Raw genomic sequence first — 22,288 nt, 5'->3', positions numbered from 1 at the left:
AATTAGTTACATGAATTTTTTTAATAATTATATATTTTGAAGTGTGGTTGATTTTTCATTATTTGGTAGTACTTTAATCTATTTTATCAAGGAATTATTGATTTATGAACTCCGTTAAATTTGTTAGTACTCTATTAATTTATTTGTTGATAATCTCAAAGTACATTGTAAAATTTTCAATATAGATTATTTATGTCAAAGGTCAATTATAGTATTTTGTATTTTCAAAAGTCACAAAATTTTAGTCTAGTTGACGTCACATTTGATTTTATTATAATGTTGTTTATTAAGAAGCTTTATATAATGTAGAATATAATTATTAGTTCATTCTATTATTATTTTATCTAGAATTTTTTTATGTTATGTTTAATACTTATATACTCCATAATTTTTTTTTAACATTGATGATTAGTAGTTACTTATTAATAATGTCATAAAACAACAAAAGATTAGGTAAGAATTCTTGAATATTTAAAAGTAATTATAAATCATTTTTATAATTAATTTTTAAAATCTTCAAAGCTTGGGCACATCGATTTTGTATGTGAAATCGTTAATCATAAAAAATACTCATAAGAAAATAATTATTAAAGATAAACCTATACAAAAATTCTACAGAATTTAATATTTAATAGAATAAGAAAGTATATAAAATATATGGATAAAGAAATAAAAATATGAAAGTACACTATTAATCATCAATCTTAAAAATGATTAGTAAGAAAGTTGTTACTTACACAAATGTCCTTTATTAATTACTAAAATAGTATCCCCTCCGTCCCATTTAAGATGACACATTTTAGTTTGTCCTAATTAAAATTGACATTTTTATTTTTGGTAACTTTCTCTCTCCAATTAATACACTCAACCACTTTTTCTCACTCATATTTAAATACATTCATCTTTCTTTCTCTCTCTATTTTAATACTTACATTAACCAATAACTTATAAAATCTCGTGCCGACTACGAAATGTGTCATCTTAGTCGGGATAGAGGGAGTACCCCCTCCGTCCCATAATAGATGGCATAGTTGGAGAATGACGGGGGATTTTAGGAGATGTTGTTTTATGTGTTAGGTGGAAAGAGAAAATAGTACTCCTATATTTATATTAATGTGAGAAATAACTTTTTCTAAGAAAGGTAATGTGACATCTTTTGTGAGACAAATTAAAAAAGAAAGTGTGACATATTAGACATATGGAGTACATTATAAAAGTCCAAAAAAATTTAAATGTAGATTATAAAATGGATGAAACCAAAAAGATGAAATTACACTGTAACTGCTGCGTTTAATTCACTAACTTTTGCTCCTTGAAAATAACATTTTATTCTATTCCATTTAACCTAGTAATGCCTAGATATAGATACTTATATGACTATTTCTAAGTGTTTGATATCATAGTTAACCTATTATGTCAGCCCGTGGTTTTCTCTATGGCCCATCTGAGCCTGCAAATTTTTTCTTAAAATACAAAGATATGTATCTCACAAATTTGGTCGAATAGCATTTCTACCTCATTTATTATGATTTATTAATACAAAATCTAGATAATTTCTTGTCTACCAAACAACAACGAAAAAACCTTCATCCGAGCTTATCTTGACACGAAGCCCGCATTTTTTATCTTATTTAACAAATCTTGTTATATCTCATCTTTCTTATCAAACAAGCCTTTAATGTTTTACATATCTATCTATACATATATAAAATGGGAGTATTCTAGAAAGATACATAAATGTTATGTAATTAATTTAAATTTATCTACAATAACTTTAGATCTTTACTCGTAAATTTTTTTGTTTTGGTTTGACCACATGTATTCTGCTCGACTGGGCTGGCGAATTAAGGCCGAAAGTTTTCCAACAGGTGGTGGGGTTTAATTAATCTAACGACAACTGAATTAATTATTTGTACATCTAGAGATATAATAAATTGTTTATATATTTTCTAGAATAAATGATGGACTTTGAATATTTTAATTAATGAAAGAAAAGGGGTAAAACAAAGCAACGCTGGCAATTTTTTTATCGAACACGAATCTGTACGAAGTTAACCTGATACGGACACGTACGTTTAGGGTTTGGGACCTTATAAGGTCGGGTTTCGGGACGAGTTAGACTCAGATTTCTTATGTCCCGTGCATAGCATTTGTAATACATGGTTCATTTATTTTATTTTATTTTACTCCGCTTACAGTTTTTTTTGTTCGATCTCTTTTTTTATGTACTCCACTCTCATAAACTAAAGTTGTAGGTATTGTTTGCCGAATATGAAATATTTCATTTAAAGTGAGGTGGGAGAAGTGCATTTTTCTTTTCTTTTTTGTTATTGCTTATAATGTTATTAATTGTTTATAATACTATGAATAATGTAATTTACAGACATTCTTAATCATATATTTCATTATATATTTATTATCCTCTTTTTTTAATTTATTTATGTTAAAAAATTTATTCTTTATTTGAAAATCATTTGTCCTGTATTGGTTCAAAACTGAAACATGAATTTGAAAAAAAAGTTCTTTTCGATTGAATTTCAGATTCCATACCAAGCTAAACCAGCCAACCAAAATTACTTATACACCTACAAAACATTTTACAATCTGTCGTTATTTCACGACAGAAAATCTTATTCCATAACATAAACAATTCCAATTTCCTAATAGGCCATCTCCAGCCAATACTGTCTTAGCAAGATCATCAATAGAAATTCCAATAAATCTAAAGAGGATTAAGGCAGACGATATAATGAAAAACCAAGCGAGTAACTCCCCAAAAATGGTGGGGAGGAAAGATGGGAAAGTAGGTAGATAGAGAATTTGAGATACAGAAAAATACCTTTGATCTCTACCCAAATTGATACTGGAGAAATTTTGAGCTGAAGATTAGATTGAGTGGGTTTTAGAATGGGGTTATGCCTTTATTTAGTGGTTCTCAATTCTAAATCGCGGTTATGGCAACACGCTTTTTAATGTGTGGAATTAATAATTTGTGACAAGCTGACCCTTCTACTGTTGATGGACTGTGTAAGATTTTTAACTAATTTGTGGAGTAGTACTATTTTGCTTTTTAGTATGTGAAACTGAAAAATACATTTGGAAAAATAATTTTGTGCTAGAGGTTTTAGTGTTTGAAATATATGATCATATGCTTGATTGTTCTGTTACATCCCTCGTTCACTCAAAATTAAATGCATAATTGATTATGGCAAATATCAAATGAGGAAAGTAAATGCCAAAACAAATTCCATCTGGAAAAACAAGTTCACCAACAACTAATCAAGATGGCTCATAGATTAAGTGAACCTGTGGGCAAAAACCTGTGCCATTTCCGAACCCAGTTAAACCTACGGGAGAACCTTCAATAGATAAAGCTTAGACCACCCAATGGAAAGGATATAATCAAACAAAAACCTTGAGAATAGACAGAACTTTATGATACAAGTTGAAGTTCTCAATGGTCACCCGCGAGGAGCAGCCATTTGTTGCTTCTTGATCCTTTCGTCATTTTTAACCATACTGAATCATATGCAGAAGACAATAGATTTCAGTATTCACTAAACAAAGTAATGTTATATTGAAATAGCAGTAGTCATCTCAAAAGTCAAAACGGTGCTATAGTCATTGAGAATTACTCATTTTCATGATTGACATAGGACTAAACGTACACTTGGGGTGTTCGGTTTGCAAGATTGTATCCGGCATTAAATTAGTAGTGTGTTTGGTTCATGAGATTCAATCTCACAACTCAATCCTAGATGGATAATCATGGGATAATTAGTCATAGCTAACTCCCTATGACTAAAATAATCTAACAACTCAATCCTAGATATCTTGGTATTATTTTATCTTGGCAACCGAACACCACCTTGGATGACACAAAACCCGATTGTATGCTTGAAGATGTTCAATAGAAGTCAGTAGGACTTGAGAAGTAACTAAAGGACCAGAAGTGCATATGAAAATGAATTAGTTTATGCTGTTACCTGACGTCATGTGGGGTTATAAATATCCACTGGGAACCTTGGCCCAAAGCAAAATCCACTATAGAATCCAGACTGATTTTTCTGCTTACTGCATCCTGCAATTTATAATAAGAGAAACAATTAGGGACTTCACTGCTGTTGAATCAGTAAATATGAAATAAAGTATCATAAAAGGTCAACTAGGAAATAATAACTCCTAAATACTCCTTGCCTCTAGCAAATCGCCATTCATCAATTTTGCATAAAAGCTAAACATTATGTTGCTTGTCAATCCTTTGTCAACTTGAGTGCAAAATTTCCGGCCCAGATCAGTTATATTAGTAGTGAACTATAACCTTTGCCACTAGCAACCGTTGAAAGAAATTTCTTCACCAACGGACATTATTGCAATCACTCAATAATTCTATATTCTATAACATCAAAGAATAAAGAAAAAATAAAATTTCGGCTGAGTAGTAGGTTGCTGGCACAGGTGGGTCGCCGGTGCAGTAATGGAATGACGAAGGTAGAGTGGAATCCAGAAAATGGAGGTGTGCATTGCAGTTCGCTCAGTGAGAATCGAGATTGCTGACCTAAACCACTACTTAATTGGCTGAATGGGTTGTTGGGTTGGTGGGTTAATGGGATCGACAAACCCAACTTGGGAGCCATGAACCAAATGATGTGTCATATCTTGCCATGGCGGCCGCCATAGATTGCCACACAAAACTTCCATGTCACAGCGTGGCAGTGGCGTTTGGTCGAAAAACTGCCATCGTTATGGCAGATATCTGACAACAATGATATTTAGCTGGTTTATTTGGGATGAACTTGCTTTTTTGTAGCCAACAAGGAAACTTACAGATGCCACTTCATTCATACTAGTGAGGAAATGCATTTTGCTGGTATTTGCTATTGGCATTGTCCTATTTCAAGAAATATCCAAGCTTTCATACAGTTCCTTCCACTTTTAAAGTCTATGATATCTCAAGAAATTTCCAAGCTTTCATACAGTTCCTTCCACTTTTAAAGTCTAGGGTAATATATATTGAAGAATTCATGAAATTTCTGTACCACCTTAATTTCAGATTATATTAAGACCTAAACATGTCAACCCTCAACTCCAAATGATTTTCATAATTACATCAATTAGATAAAAATAAATGACAAACACATATATCGTCGTCTTGGAAGCAATTTAACGATAGGAAGTTAAAAGTAGCTGTGGAAGGACGTACCATAAATACATCAAATTCATCCATTGCCCGAAAAGGTGCCTCTGTCATCTCATGAAGTGCAAGGGCAAAACACAATGTGGAGAAAGATCTTTCACCACCTGTTAAAACATCAAATAAGAGATAATTACAACAGTATCCTAGCCGATTCTGTTTTGTTTCAGTTAGCTTTCTAACATTTTCAGTTAGCATTTTAACATTTTGTACCAAGCTGGACATGATTGATATAGATGTTCCAGCTTGAGGAGGGTGTTACAGGATATGAGTATCCTATATATATATGGCCAATGTTGACATATGCTGTTAACTGGATACGTCAAGGAGTTTTCAGCTAATTTTTTCAGTTGTTTTTTATCCATTTATAGAAAGTCAGAAGAATCAAAGCGAACACAGTCAGTACCCTCATTCACTAATTGCAATAACTTATACTCCCTCTGGGACCTCTGTCCCGGTTAAGATGACCCTTTTCGTTTTTCGCACGTGTTTTGGGAAAATCATAATAAATAGTTAAAGTGGAGGGAAAGTATAGTAAGAGGAGAATAAGGTAGAAGAGAGTATCTTAACTGGGACGGAGGGAGTAATTAACTTTTAGAATTATTGACAAGTTTTATTTAAACTAGAAATGAGAATATTATTGTACTCGTAATTGTTATGTGTGAAACTAACTACATACACTATGACATTACTACAAAAACATGTTCAGAGAATTGGTACTTAGTTATTGCAATATACAAATTAATTCATAACAATTATTATAAATTAGCACAAATGAGACAAAAACCATACTAGGGGTGGGTCGCTATACCATACCGAGAACATCATGGTTGACTTTTATACTTTATTGCGGTATACCGTACTTTTACATTATACTGAAATATGGTACGGCATACCGTAATTGCGTTATACCGAAGAAAACCTATTTCATACCCAAAATATTTAAAAGTAGGGTTTTGAAGGGTCTTTCTTTTTAATTCTATTTTGTATACAAATATATTAAATATAATAAAATATATAGTATAATATTTCAATATATACCGGTTTCAGTATATATCGAGGATTCGGTATACCCGGTATAGGAAAATTGATACGGTTACCGTACCAAAATCTTTTGGTACGGTATCAAATGTACCAAAAATTACGGTATATCGAAAAACTGGTATTTTCGGTATTCTTTTAGTGCGGTATTTCGATATATCAGTGTTTTTCCCTATCCCTATTCCATACTTCCGACAACCAGTCAAAACATAGAAACGTATAATGAGAAAATCAGCACAACCTTCTATAGAAGTTGATTAAACAAGAAGGATCAAACCTGAAAGTCCACTAGTGTCATGAACAGAGCTGCTTGATGCATCGTGTGGCATCTTTACCAGGTAAGGACCAATTGAAATGAGGGAAACTATCCAGCCAAGCCAACTATCAATTATTTTTAGATCGCAAGCAGTGGACCTAAGATAGTAACCATTCTTGATGAGAGTAGAGTTTTATTTCATTCAGGCACTTTACCTCTACTGAGAGAGTCTGATCTTCAAAATTAACATTGATTTGACCACTGATCCCTTTCTTTTTCAAGTGACCATTGAATCTATTAGACATAATTATTAGATCAGCTATACTTAATTTAAATCATAGTCCTACAATAAGAAACAAAAAGACGCTTGAAATGAGGAGAAAACCAAAAAGAGAAGAGGTCCTACTGCCATGACAGCTGACGTTTCAGATGAGTTGCGTTCCTATTGAATTTGCTCCTTCTCAAGTTTAGTGCCTTTTCACATGCCTAAAGTAGATAGTATAAATTAACATGCTTCAAGATATCAAGCAACCATAGACCACATTAATAGTGGAGAAGAAACATGATAAATTAAGGATGCTATAACCCACTTCCATTTTTTCCTGGAAGGCTTTGTAAGTACGCAGTTTTCTTGATATTTTCCGCTCTTTTTTCTCATATAACATTCTGAGATCATCAATAGATTCCGGAAATCTGCATAAGAAATCATCACTTCAAACAACAGAAGGATAAAACAACTTAACGTCTGATAGGAGTAAGTGTTCCAAATTTTACTTAACTTTGGGTCTCACGCTTAAGTCTTTCAGTCAACCTAGTGAGTTGGGCACTGAGATTCTCAGGATTGCTTTCCTTAAAGCATCCTAATGCCTCAATCTCATCCTCGGGAATTATAATTGATGCTTTGTGACGACCCTCCTGCAATTTCACCATGAACCATGTCTAGGTTTTATTTGAGAACAAACTTAGAACCAAAAACCCACATTTTTAGGGAACAAATGAATTACAGTTGACAACTACGAAGTACAGGGACCAAGTAATGTGATTTAAAAAGAGTAACGGGACAATGAGCAAAAGGACAATTGCAGGGGATTAAGATCAGAAAGTATTGCATTAAAAAGGATGTGGCATGGCAAAGATATTAGAAAAGGTATATATCAGGACCAGAAGAAACTTCTGCAAAAGACATCACCATTTTAACTACAAATGTAAAATGTAATCCGTATCTTTCTATAGCACCTGACAGCTATTCTCAAGCTCCCGATACTCAGTCTCAGCGTTTTTTAGGTCAGCAAGGACTTTAGTTTGCATAATTCCTTCATAGTGCTTTTTAACCTGTAAAAGAATCATACAAGTAAACTGCAAAGAAATTATAGCAAAAGAAGAGAAACGATGGGAGAATAAATAACACGGTAAATGAAATGGACCCTTTCGACTTCTTGTAAATCTCTCTCAATCATCATCAGTTCGTTCTCTGCTTCTGCTAATGCATCAATTTCTGCCTTGGCTGAATCTACATTATAAATACTAAAATAAGGCATAAACAAACCACTAAGAGTGAACAAAACAATCGAATACAGAAAGAGGATACCACAAAGATTCTCCAATGACATTTTAAGATCTTTAGCGTTAGTCCCTGCTTCATTCACTCGACTTTGAACCTTCTCTAGCAAATACGTTTTTTTTTGGTATTTCATCTTGCAGTTTCTACACATAAATTCCAAGTCAGGGAACATGAATGAATTATTATATAAGATGCCCACTACACAGACCAGATCTCCAAATACACACTATTAAATCAGCTCAAGAAAGTAGGACAACGATTAAGGTGGAACTTATTAAATAGACGCACAGATATCTCTTGACGAGTCTCATCCAGATTAGAGTCATCTGCTGCATTATCTTCGGATGAAAGTAATTTCTTCATATCTTTCAGCTCAAATTCTTTCGACATACATTGCCGCTCCAGATTGATGCGCCTTCTCTGCAAGAAGTTAAAGCAAATATGAATCAGCATAATCAAGCAACATTCCAGGAAAAAATGTAGCCAGAATTTTTGCATCATAAATTAGGAATACATGCAGCGCATATCATCAGATGTTATAAGACTAGAAGCACAATCAAGGCAAATAATGATCCAGAGATTCTTTAAAAATATGAAGGAATATGACTATTAGAAACTCCAATCATTGATATACCAATGTTAAGCCCCATAATCTTACAATTGCTTTGGTTTTATTTGTCACCGTGAAATAGGCAATCGTGATTAAATGATAAGCCAATAATTGTTCCGAGGCTTTAAACGATACAGTTCTATCAGAATTACTGAGATCACAATTAATGCATTATACTCCCTCCGTCCGACCATAAGCGTTCAACTTTCCATTTTGGGTTGCCCCACCATAAGTGATTGATTTTCTTTTTTGGCAAAAAGCAACACCTTTATCCCTCTTACTTTATTCCCTCTCTCTTTATCTCTCTTACTTTTTCCTATCTCATACTTTATTCTTTTCACTTAACTCAATAAATATCATTTTCTTAAATCCCATGCCCAAAAGAAACTCCTCACTTATAGTGGGACGGAGGGAGTATTAGAGACTGTTACTGTCTAAAAAGTTGAAGGGTGTGAAGGGTTACCTTTACATTGCTTAAGGTGTTTTGAAGATCAATCACCTCTTCCTCCATGGCCCGTTTCTGTCCACGGCCTTGTTGGGCTTTCAGTTTTGTTTCTGATGCTTCTCTCTCTAGATATTTAATCTGATCATCAAATGAACCAGAGAGACGGCCAGCCCTCATGTTTCTGTTTGGTGGAAGAATAGTTTGGGCTGAACTGCGGTAAAACCTGCGAAATTCCATCATTGAATTTACCTAAAAATTAAACTTGAAAGTTGAAACCACTTAAAAACTGGCACGCAAATAAAAAGGGAAAAGAAACTCAATTGTTAATCAACAAATTAAATTGAATACACAAATTTTCAAAGAAGATAATGCAATTAGATATGAATGTTACTTATCTACACAGAAAATTGATATAGATAAGCATTCAGATCAGTTTCTGTGATATGAATGTACTTACTATTCTTTAGGAAGTTAAGAACCCATAAAATAATGAGTGCAACTGTACCCTCCTCTTTTGTCTAGTAGATTATAATATAAATTTAACAAGTGGTACATCAAAATTACACTAAATCTGCCAATCAGTCATAAAATTTAGTATCACCTTCACCCTGCTATTAGTGGCCTACACAAATTGGGAACGTAGAATAAGAAAGTTGTTTATTGTGTATAAAGTGGTAGGGTCCACTAAAGTTGATTAACATTTTGAGGGTAAGAAGTTCCCTTTTTGGATTAGGGCACTTATAGTGGGACAGCCCAATAAGGTAGGTACGCAGGCTACTATAGCGGGACAGAGGGGTCATGTTGTTTGAATACTACACATCCCATTGGTTTTCTATAGAAACAAGATTATGATCATTTTTCAGCATAAGATGAATCAGTGTGATGCATTCCTAAAAAGAAAAGGCATAAACATAAAGAGATGGCTCGTGTTGTTTGTATGTACACAGGCTCCATATCAACATACATTTTGTACCCATCCGTTGTGTAAACCTCCTTAAGGTTTGGTATTCTCTGATCAAAGGCAACCGTTTTACCAACTTCATAATCTTTGACGAGCACTTGCCTCTCAGCATTACCCTGCAAGTGATGCACATGTTATCAAAAAACGAAATATCGCCAATACGCAGCAGAAGATAGAGAACATAAACAGGGAGACTCGTGATTAAATATCAAGTGGGAATCAAAGTTAACACTTCATCACCCAACACCAAAAGTCTTTTCTCCATAAAATATGTCGGCAGTAACTTTCTGAATGTAAATTTTTTTATCATGAAAATACATACTCTATCTCAGAAATGGCAAAATATATGAGGAATCAGTTACAATAAGAACAAGAACTTTTTCCCCCTAAAAAAGAACAAGAACCGTTTCCAAACACCACTGGATGTACGCAATCTTCCTTTTTTTCACTTTAGTATTTTATTAACACCAAAAGAAAAGCAATACAAGGAATGGGCCATCATGTATAGTGTAAAACATTAAGAAAATAGGTTTATTTTATGTAAAAACAAGGGGTGTTGCAAGAAATGCTGAAAGCTTACCATATCAATCAAAACATTAAGTACTGTAGAATTGTCAGAATGCAGAACTGACAATGCAGTGGGATGATTAGTCTGAGGAAGCATGTGCCTCGGAATGTTGATCCTACCAATAGAAACAACTAAACTGTGAGAGCCAATCAACTGCAACACATTGTCAGAAATTGATGCTACTGCATAGACATGCTAACAACCCCTGTCTTCTAAAATCATGTACGATAATCTGTAAGTGGTTATAGTTTGCTTCCCTTGCACATGCTCTTAAGATATGAGAATCTTTATGATCTGTGACAATGAAAGCATTGAGCAACCTGCCAACTGCAGCTTCGATAGCTATAGCCCACATGTCTCCATGTTCCAATTCCTGCAATAAAAAATTCAGAACGTAAGGAGTTACACTACCTTAAATAATTGCAGAAGTCTCTCATGCCAGAAAAACAACCAAGAGTCCTTTTATTCACAAAGTCAAACAATAGTGTCTATCCTGTTACTCCTGGATTTGGATGTAGGTGAGGTTAGTCAGGGATTTAACAAATAACAACAATAATATCCTTACTAGAATAAAATGTCCTCTACAATTAGTTAATTACTAAGTTTCATAATGCTCTTGGGTGAAATTTTTACATGGAAACTAAAAAATGACATGCACGGAGGAGAAGTGTTGGAAATAGAATATGAGGGTCTCAAGATTGTGGGAAAGAGAGTAACTTTATGGTCTCAAGGGAATATATCATTACTATGGTAGAGTCCCCAAGTTTATAAGTCCCTAGGTCCTTTAATTCTCTAGTCCTATAAATAGAGATGTCCATTGTATCACAAAGGACAATTCAAACCAAATACAATGTAGTCGATATAGCTTTGAGTATTTTTATTTTCCGCACTTTTACTTTTCAACATGGTATCAGAGCAGGTTCGATCCTCCGTATGGATCGATCTGTCTCTATAGCAAAAAAAAAAAAAAAAAAAAAAAAAAAACAATCAAATGAGGAGGCCCTGCAGTTAGCAAGAGGCTGAAATTCTACCCAACAGAATGTTCTTCACCAACAATCCTTTGTTAGTTTGTTAAAAAAAAAAAAAAAAAAATCACCAAAATTCAAGCCTTCTGTCCACCGAAGTAATTAATTTTTCAGCCACTCTCCACTCAACTTCAAAGCCACAGCATGAGCCAAGTCTCCCTCTTCAAAACAGAGAAGGCTGATTGAATGCAGACACCAACTCATTGCCAGCAGCAGCAAGCGGCGATAGTGCCGACAGAGAACTAGCAAGTAGGGGTCGATTGGTCGCCGGTGTGAGCATCGATCTGGAGGTGGAAGCGAGCAAGAGAGATCTAAGAGAGGAAGGCAAGAAGACTCTGAAAGTGAAGTCGTCGGACAGCCATAGCAGAGGAAAGAACCGATGCTGTCAAAAAGGCCGCAGAGTAGCAGCCCAACCAAGCATCTTTCACAATCTTACAAACACAAAAAATGGAAGAAGAGAATTTGATGAATCGTCCGGCGAGGGGGAGACGACAAACACTGCCAAACGATTCATCGTGCCTAGAAGAATGCCGAGAGAGAGCAGGACAGTGTGTACCACCGAAAGAAGAGCCGTGGCTGTCGAGAGCAGCCCAACCAAGAGATCAATGGTGCCAATAGAGCGGTGCCGCCCAGCCGCTGTCAAGAGAAGAAAACAGAGGAGGGGTCCTCGGTTTGTCCGGCCGAGGGGGAGAAGAAGCTCCGACCGATGAAGAAGCAGCTGGCCGAAGTTTACACACACCTACGAGTTGGCGGAGGAGCCGCCATAGACGGAGTAGAAGACTGCAGAGGAGCAGTTATGGAAGAGATGAGTCTCCACCTCCATAAGAGAAGAAAATACAGAAGCAGTTATCCGGCAGAGGGGAAATGAAGTACCTTACCGGAGGAGAGGAAGTATCTGACCGAAAAACTCATCACCAAATTGAGTTGAGTCGAGAAAGTATACTGGTGTTGCCGTCCGGAAAAGAAGCAGACAGGAAAGACCCTAAAATGGAGTCCTTCATCTGACAGGGAGAATAGGGCAGCCTATGAGAGGCCTGGAAGATTGCCGGGAATAGAGCGGGATCGGCACCGGCACCAAGCAGATGCCGTCGAGAAATCTGCAGAGCCTAAGGTCGACGATAGAGCAGAGTGAGCCGACGGAATAGACAGAGGTCATCATGAAGAGCTCACAGTGTTCGGACGGTGGACCGGAGAGGTTGTTGCCTGCTGACGGGTTGAAGATTGAATTTTTTGGAAAAGGGACGATGGCCAGTCGATCTTGTAGCCGAGAAGATAATGGTGAGAATCCGTGAAGAGGCCACTCAGAATGGCTAAACTGCCAAAGATGGCTCCTAATGGCACGAGCTAAAACTGCCGAAGATGGCTCCTAATGGCACGAGCTAAAACTGCCAAGATGGCTCCTAATGGCATGAGCTAAAACTGCCAAGATGGCTCCTATGGCATGAGCTAAAACTGCCGAAGATGGCTCCTAATGGCACGAGCTAAAACTGCCGAAGATGGCTCCTAATGGCATGAGCTAAAACTGCCAAAGATGGCTCTAGACACGAGCTAAACTGTCATCAGAAAAATTGAAGCACTCCTAAATACGAGTATAAACTATTTATCAAAGTGAAAATCGTGCAAGTTAAGTATTGAAAAAACTCGATACTTAACTTGAGGGGGAGTGTTGGAAATAGAATATGAGGGTCTCAAGATTGTGGGAAAGAGAGTAACTTTATGGTCTCAAGGGAATATATCATTACTATGGTAGAGTCCCCAAGTTTATAAGTCCCTAGGTCCTTTAATTCTCTAGTCCTATAAATAGAGATGTCCATTGTATCACAAAGGACAATTCAAACCAAATACAATGTAGTCGATATAGCTTTGAGTATTTTTATTTTCCGCATTTTTACTTTTCAACAAGAAGCATTTGAAATTGTTATCAACTCACTTGGAACAAGAATCCTTTTAATATGACCCATTTTATCATCAGTCAAAGTCCACAAGTTTCTAGAATCTAATCATAAACCAAGATGGGATTAATGATGCAACTTACTTAATCAATCATCATAGACACAGTACAAATACTTCACAAAAAATAGAAAAAAATACATAAAAGGGCATGTTGCTATTACTTTGATAAGAAACCAATGCAACACGATGATACTTCAAAGTTTCACAACAATGAACAAAAAAATAGATCCTAATATGTATCTTCCAAGTGGATACACATTTAAGTTAATTCAGCCAGAACAAATCTGGTACATTAGATTTTATGGCTTGTTTTTAATTGCTCTCAAACTCAAACTTTGGCTTAAGTGATCTGCTTTTCCTTTTCAGCATATTTGTTAGACAAATGCTTTTCATCTCAAACAGCACTAGCTGGTTATATTTCACTAAGGGATATGTGGAGAAACAGAAAAAGAATATTATGTAGCAAGAACTAATAGTAAACCATGAAGATCCATCAACAAGCATAAATAGGTAGTATCATGCAAGATGAAGCATGCCAGTGAACTTCAATAATATACCACATGGACGCCTACAGGACCAATGGGTGGAATACTAAATTTATGCTGATTCCGCTCGATCGCCTGTAAGAGATTAGTTACCCGACCACCTCCAAATGCAGTAACCTTCAAGGACAAAAAAACTGAGATCATAGAAGAAATTAGATGTAACATAATATACGCATATCAACAAAATGATCATTCAGGACCTTATTTCTTTGATGCATTTGGATTTCACGTATCCGCGAGGCAATATCACGATTGTTTTTCTCGGCATCTTCAATCTGGAGAAGGAGAAACTTACTGACTAAAATATCCATAAATTAAGATTTCATGGAAAGACACAGGCACAGGAAACATCTAGAAACATGACATATTGCAGAGGTTCAAATACAAATTCCATGGTGAGAGAAAAAAGGACATTGAAAAGACTTGAATTCCGTTGATATTTCCTCACATCAATGATATACAACCAGTTCTTGGTATGCAATTCCATTTCATGCCTTTAGCTTATTGCACAAGTTGAAGCATCATACATATACCATTACCTGATAGGAAATCTGCTGTATTTCATTTTCTACCAATGCTATCCTTTGCCTCATCTTTTCCTCCTCGTCCTTCGATCTGAATGACAATTTCATTTTAATGAAAAGACCATTCAATTCTGAAATCATGAAAGCAAGCACATAGCAGATGACAGAATTTTGGAATGGAATGCTACCTCTGAATGTTGACATTGGCTTCCTCAACTTCAACTTGAAGCTCCATAAACCTTTCCTCCATCTCACTTTCTTCAGCCTATTGTGCAAGTTATAGCTAATTCAGTTGTATTTTAGTGACAGATGTATACATATGAACAGATTTAATATGATCTCATATTAATGTCACATTCAAAACCACCAAATCACTCTACGAACGGGTCTAAATTCAATAATCTAGTTAGCATTCTATGATACTACCCAAAGAAGTTCGATAGGTTTGCTAACCAAAGGTAAAAGCCATCAATTCATTAACCAAATATGAAATGCTCTAGTCTCATGCATAATTTCAATTTGACAATTAAAACTGAAGTAAGGCATTATTTTTGCATGTTATAGCCTTAAGCAAAAGACAGTAATTGCATCCTGCTGTGTTGAAGTTCACTTTAGCACTAAAGTTCAGAACCCTTAAACTTAGTTTATTTTCTGCCAAATCATATTAGCATCTAAATCCACTTTTGAACATATCTGAAATTTTGACAATGACAGGAATACTTTAGAAAGAGAATATTACTAGGGGGAAAAAAGGCAAGTTATGATACACCTACTAAAAAAGAGAGCATATATTACAACTGTTGTATAAGTTAAATTTTGGATAATAAGAAGTGGAGAGAACAAATAATGCCAAGATATGATATACTCCCTCTGTCCCATTTCATGTGAAACATTTCTTTTTTGCACGTGTTTTGGAAAAATCATAATAAATAGTTAAAGTAGAGTGAAACTAGAGTAAGAGAGAGAATAATGTAGATGAGACTCTCCTCTACATTATTCTCTCTTAGTTTACTTTCTCTTCACTTTAACTATTTATTATGATTTTCTCAAAACACATGCGGAAAAAAAATGTGTCACGTGAAATGGGACGGAGGGATTATAATTCAGTCATTAGGCCTAAATTTATGAAAAATTGTGTAAATCTCAATATCAGAACAGCTGCAAAATCCTTCATTTGTAGACATGGGAGAAATACATTGATGTCAAAAAATCACACATCAACAAAGAATCTAGTTTATCTTCCTTTTTATAGTCATCTGGTTTGGTGTTTAAAAGCTGATAGATACTCTTAAAAAAAATAGGGCATTACATACAATAATCCATTTTTATTTGAGCTTGAAACACAATAGGATCTATTTTCTATTCTCAGATAAATTTGATATAATATTCTCAAAGACATGACAATGCTGTTCACGGAATAATAAGGAATCAAATGTAGCTTCAGGCACAAGCTATTGGGATGTGTTAGAAATGGGCCACTCACCCCCTTAAAGGGCTTCATAAGAGGGGAGGGTTATCCAAGATTATGTAGATGAGACAAGATCATCACCAAGTCGATGTGGGACAAGAATAAGAGAGGTTTTAACAGGAAGTAATGAGAGGCAGTTTTTCAAATACATTGGAATGTATATCAGATTCCTAGGATAAATATCGTCTAGACACATCTCAAAGTAACACCAATGACCCCAGATTAGTTTGTTTCACCTATGTGAGTTTTAAAGGGCCGCTTGGCATTTGTATATTATATTTTCAGCAAGTGTGTTACCTGTGTATTTTTCTCATACTGCTCATTCATTTCCTGAATGTGCCTCTCGAGTGATCTGACCTGTTTAACCATATTTGCAATTTGCCTATTTATGCGCTCTTGTTCCCCAGTTAGCTCGAGCTGCTCCTTCACAGCCTAAAAATTACATGCAAGGATCTTAACCACAAAAACAACCCTGTTGTGAAACTCTAAAAGAGTGAGAACACTAATTATGCTGCTGAATGTAAAAGAAAACAAGTCAAGCAGTTGCTAAAGTAGATGAGGCAAACAAGTATTCTTAATGAAACAAGAAAAGGAGAAGATATACAGTTGAAGATTTTATGGAGGCTAACTCCAAAGAACATTTATTTGGCACAAGCAGAAGAACATGATAGAAAATGAATGCCAAAACTAGAACCTAAGGGAAGTGGGAGATCTAAACAAGACTGCATTTTTCAGCCTTTGATCGTACATAGAATATAGTGGAATACAATTATCATACCATAGAAAGACTTTGCTGCAGATCCACCTTCATTCTTCTAACTTCAGATGTTCTTTCCATCATATTTGATATTTCATTTTTCTTTGTTTCCAATCGATCATTCAGCTCTTCCATCTTGTGCTGTGATAAGCAATGTGGAGTTTTTCTGTTAGCTAAGTCTTTGAATCAAATCTCAGACAAGAGGTCATGTGTATCTGGCAAAAGAAATTTGGCCAAACTGGAGAGAGCAGGATGGGTGCACTAATAGGGTTTAGCGAGTACTCTGAAGAATAAGGTTTTAGATTCCACTAAATTTCACAACCAAGGCAATGAATGACATCACCCCCAGCTAATTTTCACTACTCAGTGGTAGGAAATTAAACATTAACACATAAGATCTGCAATGTGTCCAGGCACTTTGGAGACAAATAAACAGACAAAGAATGGATAATGTTATTTCCAGGGGAAAATAATCTACATACATGATTCTGGTCAATCTTCGCTTGACAGCTAGGTATCCTTCCTTTTAGCTTGTCAATCAACTTATGTTGCGCATCAAGTTTTCTATCAGCGTCATATACCCACGACCAAGCTAGTTTTTTCCTTAATAACTGCACATGTTGTGTTATCTCCTCCATAACTTCCATGTTTTTTATCTTTTCCTGCAATTCATCAAGTTCCTTCTTTGCCGGCCTCAAGGAATCTTCCAAATGACTAACTAGGCCCTTTGCATCATTAATTGTTTTCCAATACCTTTTAGTAGGTCATCCACTTGTTGAAGAAGTGTTGCCTTGTAAAAGAACTGTAAAACTAGTGGTTACACTTATCCAAAATAACGAGATTCAGTTGCTATGCGGAAGTGACAAATTAGTTAATTACAAGTTCATTGTTACCTTGAATTTGTCTTTTCCATTCCCTGAATGTAGAAATTCTCTGCTCTTGTCTTGACCCATGATTGTGCATGGGTTTTCTACATCAATCTATATAGCAGAATCACAAGACAGGTCAACCACATGAAAATAAAGATCACAGTATCATCCACAAAACTAAAGGCAAAGAGAGGGGAGGGGATATAAATAATTAAATTAGAGGATATGAAATTATCTAATAAAAGAGTATTGTGTCCCTTTTTGTTCCCAAAAACACACTCATATTTGAGGCATAAGAAGCGGGGCATTTTTCAATATATATTTAAACAGTATAATGATGAAATATTAAAATGAGATGCAGTAATGATAGCTCAACAGAATACTATGATAAGTTACACCAAAGGATTGGCTACAGGCAAGCCCAAAATAAAGACACTTCCTAAATTGATAGTCCACGTTAATATGAACATAGGTTCTAAATCTAAGTACTAAAATAAGGAAAGCCAAGCTCATTAATAGATTTGGTTGATAATTTCCATGACAAATAAGTGATTTAGCACATTGACACCTCAAACCAGCTGACCAATTGTTTGAATTTGAAGTATACCAAATTACACATGGAATTTTTGTATTAACTAGCACAGTCAAGAGCATACAACTCTGATAGTAGTCGTCATATCTATTGAAGATATAACAAAGAGATCTTACATGTTGCAAACTGAATGTATCTATTTATAGTGAAGGATTGCCTATCTCCAGTATCAAACCTTTCTCTTGTTTTCTTTTACTCTTTAATGAGATAAATTTACATTTGATGGGGCTGTAAATACATAATAAATTGCTAAGCTATATGTAGAACTCTGTCACATGCATATCATATGACAGGCATGGTTATACTATCTGAAAACTGTGGAAATATCAAAAGGTAAGTTTTCACAGTGTCAGTTCACTGGTGGATTGCTAAGCAGAGTCACACTATGATCCTTAAGAACACTTAACCATGGAAAATCTAGTAAAAATGGTACTTATTATCATCCCTGCATGAACGAGTACACTATAAGCAGCTCTCAGAAGAATTTATGATTGTTGAAGATTAATGTACACAAGAAAATTGAGGGGGGCATGGGGAATGGAAATATTTAGTGACTTTTCTACTTCTAACTATATAATTTTACATTGTTCACTCTTAAAATACTTGAACTCTCAAAATGAGTAACATATGATTGCCAATATTTTGAATTGGCTTTCCAATGCCTCCCATTCAGTGCAGGCTTATTAAATCTCCATTTTTCTCAGTTTATTATGACCGACACACCAGTTTCAGACTGGATCGACATCCCTAAGAGTAAACACAACATCCATAATTGTTATGTCAGTATTCAGTAATCAACAAAAAAAATTCACTCACTAACAGCACTTACAAGTTACTTCTACTCACCAGACATACAAAAGAGTTGGAGAAAAAGGATATTTGTCACATGGTCCTTTCTTAGTAGTACTCCCACTGAGATGTTTTTTCCCAACTTCCTATTCAGGCTTCAACAATATACCAAGTCAAAAGAGGCACACCACAATTCTTTCCCACCAGGCCACCAACGATCACTTCTAACTAGCAAGCATTCTCCTCTCCTGAATAGATACCATGACAACCATGCTAGTACAAAATCAACATATAAAGGTGGTCCAATCATTGGTACAGTTGAGGATAGCTTTGTAGGTAGCAGATTGATATCTTTCTCTCTCCTCTAGCTAGAAAGAGAGAATGATTCCCGATATTATATCTAATGTAGCAAATCAGTAATTATCAACTGGGAGAGATAGCTGAGCAACTAAAGCTTCGAACATTCCATGAAACGCTGCATTATATAAAGCTTAACCAACTAAAAGATATTAGAAAAATTTGCATTACTAAACTATTTCTAGGACCTCAAGGACTATAGCCCACAAAGAATACCATACTTTACGGTCAGGTAGGATATAGTGTGTCAAGATAATGTTATCTCACGCTAGCATCATGGAAGGGTGGAACAAAAACAACATTGGAAGATATGTCTGGACTCAAACATATATTCTTTAAGTTGAGGTACAGTAAGTGCTAATGAAGTTCTCCATTATAGTCCCCTGGTCTCCCTTTCACTCCAAATGACTACGTCAATTTGCTAAGTGAATCAATATAGTTTGATCAATAAACATCAAGTGATAGAATCCTGAATCAACAAGGCCAGAGTTGAGAACTCAGATAAGGGACAAATAACCAAGTCAATAACTTGTTCATATCAAACCAAAAGGATAGCTTCCCTAAGTTATAAAAGAAGTAAAATTACATAAAAAAATTTGCAGCAGGATCAATTCATCTTTCATGAATCAAAAAATGCATTAAAAAAGTTTGTAGTACTGACATTAAAGTAATCTACAAGCTCACGAAGATCCTCTTTCTTGGTGCCAATTTTCCTACCTGGATGAGTGAGCAATCAGAATAGTTCAGATATCTAGTGTTGTCATTAACTAAAGATAGTAAACTTATATACTCCCTCCGTCCCACTCTAAATGAAGCATTTCTAATTTTGCTCAGGATTTTATGTTGTGATGTTTTATAATAAAGGAGAGAGAATAAATTAAGAGAGAGTGATGTTTCTATATTTAGAAATGTGTCATTTAGATTGGGACATCCCAAAAAGGAAAATGTGTCACTTAGAGTGAGACGGAGGGAGTCATATAAAGAGAAACATGCATGAGAATACTAACAACATTGAAGACTACCAAGATGCCAGAAATTCAAAACATCATATGCAAGGAAGCACATCTTACAAAAAGTATTGTTACCTGAACACTGAAAAAAACGAAGACAACAATTTTTCTCATGGGAGAAAACTAATGTTACACTTTAATTTTCTTCCTATGTCAAAAGGAAATTTCAGTAGTGTAACAAAGAGCATGTCATAGGTATAGGTTAATCAATTATAGCTATATATATGTATAGATACAGGGACAATCTTTACTAATAAATACTCATGGCACTAATTCTTTTGTAAGCTGCACTAAAATGTAAGAAGGTAATTTATTTATAAGAAACAATTTCCCAAGGCAAAGCATCAAAAAATCTGACAGTTAAAAGAAGGCATTACAAAAGGAGTTTGAAAATTCACAATCACTCTTACTCTTATATATACTTCTTAAAATATCATTTTAATGGCATGGAGTTTGTAACTTTGGAGTTTGGAGATATTCAACTTTTTCTGGACATATACAAAAAGCAGATGTGAGCTTAGACAAAGTAAATAAGTAAAACATATTCAACTCTTTCTGCTCATACTGCCCATATCAAATGTGAGCTTCGAACCAAGTAATAAAACCTTGATTGTTTCTTAATGTGATGCCTCCACTAGCCGATTCTGTAACTTTACGCTCCACAATGATGACGTCTCCATACAATTCATGCTTAAAAGCATCTTCACCTTGATTTTTTATCTCAACTTGAACAAGTGCAGAGCTGTATGTGAAACAAAAAAAGGTTGGTAGCAAGATCAGTATAACAAGAAACAATTAGTCAATTACGTAGTAATAACTTGCTAGCTCCAAATTGGACAGATGATGTCTACACTCTACAGAATGATGTGTATAGTATTACATAGTAGGCACACTTCAAAATATTTGTAGAAATGAGATGCGCAAAGTCATCTCATAAATTACGCATAAAAGAATTGAGGAGACATGATATTTGATTTCGAACTTGGAAGACTAAAATTTCAAATCAAACAAGTAGTACTACATATCACACATGCATCTTCCCTAAATTCACAAAATGTATCTGATTGCAATTTCTAACTCAAACCTAAACCTAAACCTTTCCAGGAAGTGAAAAAATAAAACAAACCTGCAGCCAGTTTTGATAAAAATTTTAAGAGTATTCGCTCTCTGCGTACCACGAGCTCGGCACCCGAATGCTACGCAAAGTGCCGTTAATATTGCGCTCTTTCCACCTAAATAAACAGGGAAAATTAAAAATAGCAACCAAATCACACACATTCACACATGGACACAGATAGGTATAGTTATATGGAGAGTGAGGGAGCGTACTCCCATTTTGACCGGTGATGAAGTTAACAAAGTCTCCGAAGTCGATGTCGAGATTGCTGTGGCACATGAAGTTCTCGAGATGGATTCTAGAGATTATACCGGCTTGCAGGCGTTTCGACCGGCGAGAGGGGTCGTCGGGGAAGAGAGAGGAGGGCTCCATCAGCGGCCGGTGATGGGAAAGGAAGAGTGGGATACACAAGTATTTTGCGCGGGCACAATAGAAACCGGATTCTCTTTGGATCTTTGCTGCTGCTATTTCAGATATTTTTACCCGTATCTTTTAATTACTTCTATTTATTTTTATTTATTTAGTGATATCTTCTGCATTAGATTTACACAATGTTTGATTAATGCTTAGAAAATAATTCCTGAAAAAATGAATCCACGTGCTTAGAAAATATCAAGATTTATATTTGATTTAAACACTAAACTAA

At 35.2% G+C, this 22,288-nt stretch overlaps 1 pseudogene across 1 annotated transcript; it reads right to left on the bottom strand.

Annotated features, from left to right (window-relative positions):
• Window positions 1-3,173: 3,173 nt before the first annotated feature.
• LOC125190805 (structural maintenance of chromosomes protein 6B-like) lies at window positions 3,174-22,099 on the bottom strand (annotated as a pseudogene). Its single transcript, XR_016130877.1, has 28 exons — window positions 21,855-22,099; window positions 21,652-21,757; window positions 21,131-21,267; window positions 20,177-20,232; window positions 17,802-17,888; window positions 17,391-17,710; window positions 16,930-17,049; window positions 16,449-16,583; window positions 14,872-14,948; window positions 14,699-14,774; window positions 14,360-14,434; window positions 14,172-14,276; window positions 10,840-11,009; window positions 10,649-10,751; window positions 10,072-10,184; window positions 9,126-9,330; window positions 8,341-8,472; window positions 8,080-8,195; window positions 7,916-8,001; window positions 7,728-7,823; window positions 7,272-7,406; window positions 7,082-7,186; window positions 6,898-6,977; window positions 6,708-6,785; window positions 6,513-6,571; window positions 5,204-5,301; window positions 3,987-4,081; window positions 3,174-3,519 (listed from the first exon to the last, which is right to left on the bottom strand). The product of XR_016130877.1 is annotated as a structural maintenance of chromosomes protein 6B-like (transcript).
• Between the last annotated feature and the right edge of the window lie 189 nt (window positions 22,100-22,288).

The sequence above is a fragment of the Salvia hispanica genome, chromosome 5 (assembly GCF_029641045.1).
Source record: "Salvia hispanica isolate PSC_SH4W2 chromosome 5, Shi_PSC_v1, whole genome shotgun sequence".
NCBI classification, from domain to species: domain Eukaryota; kingdom Viridiplantae; phylum Streptophyta; class Magnoliopsida; order Lamiales; family Lamiaceae; genus Salvia; species Salvia hispanica.
Note: the sequence above shows the minus strand (reverse complement) of the source record. Positions and strands in the feature narration are given on the sequence as shown.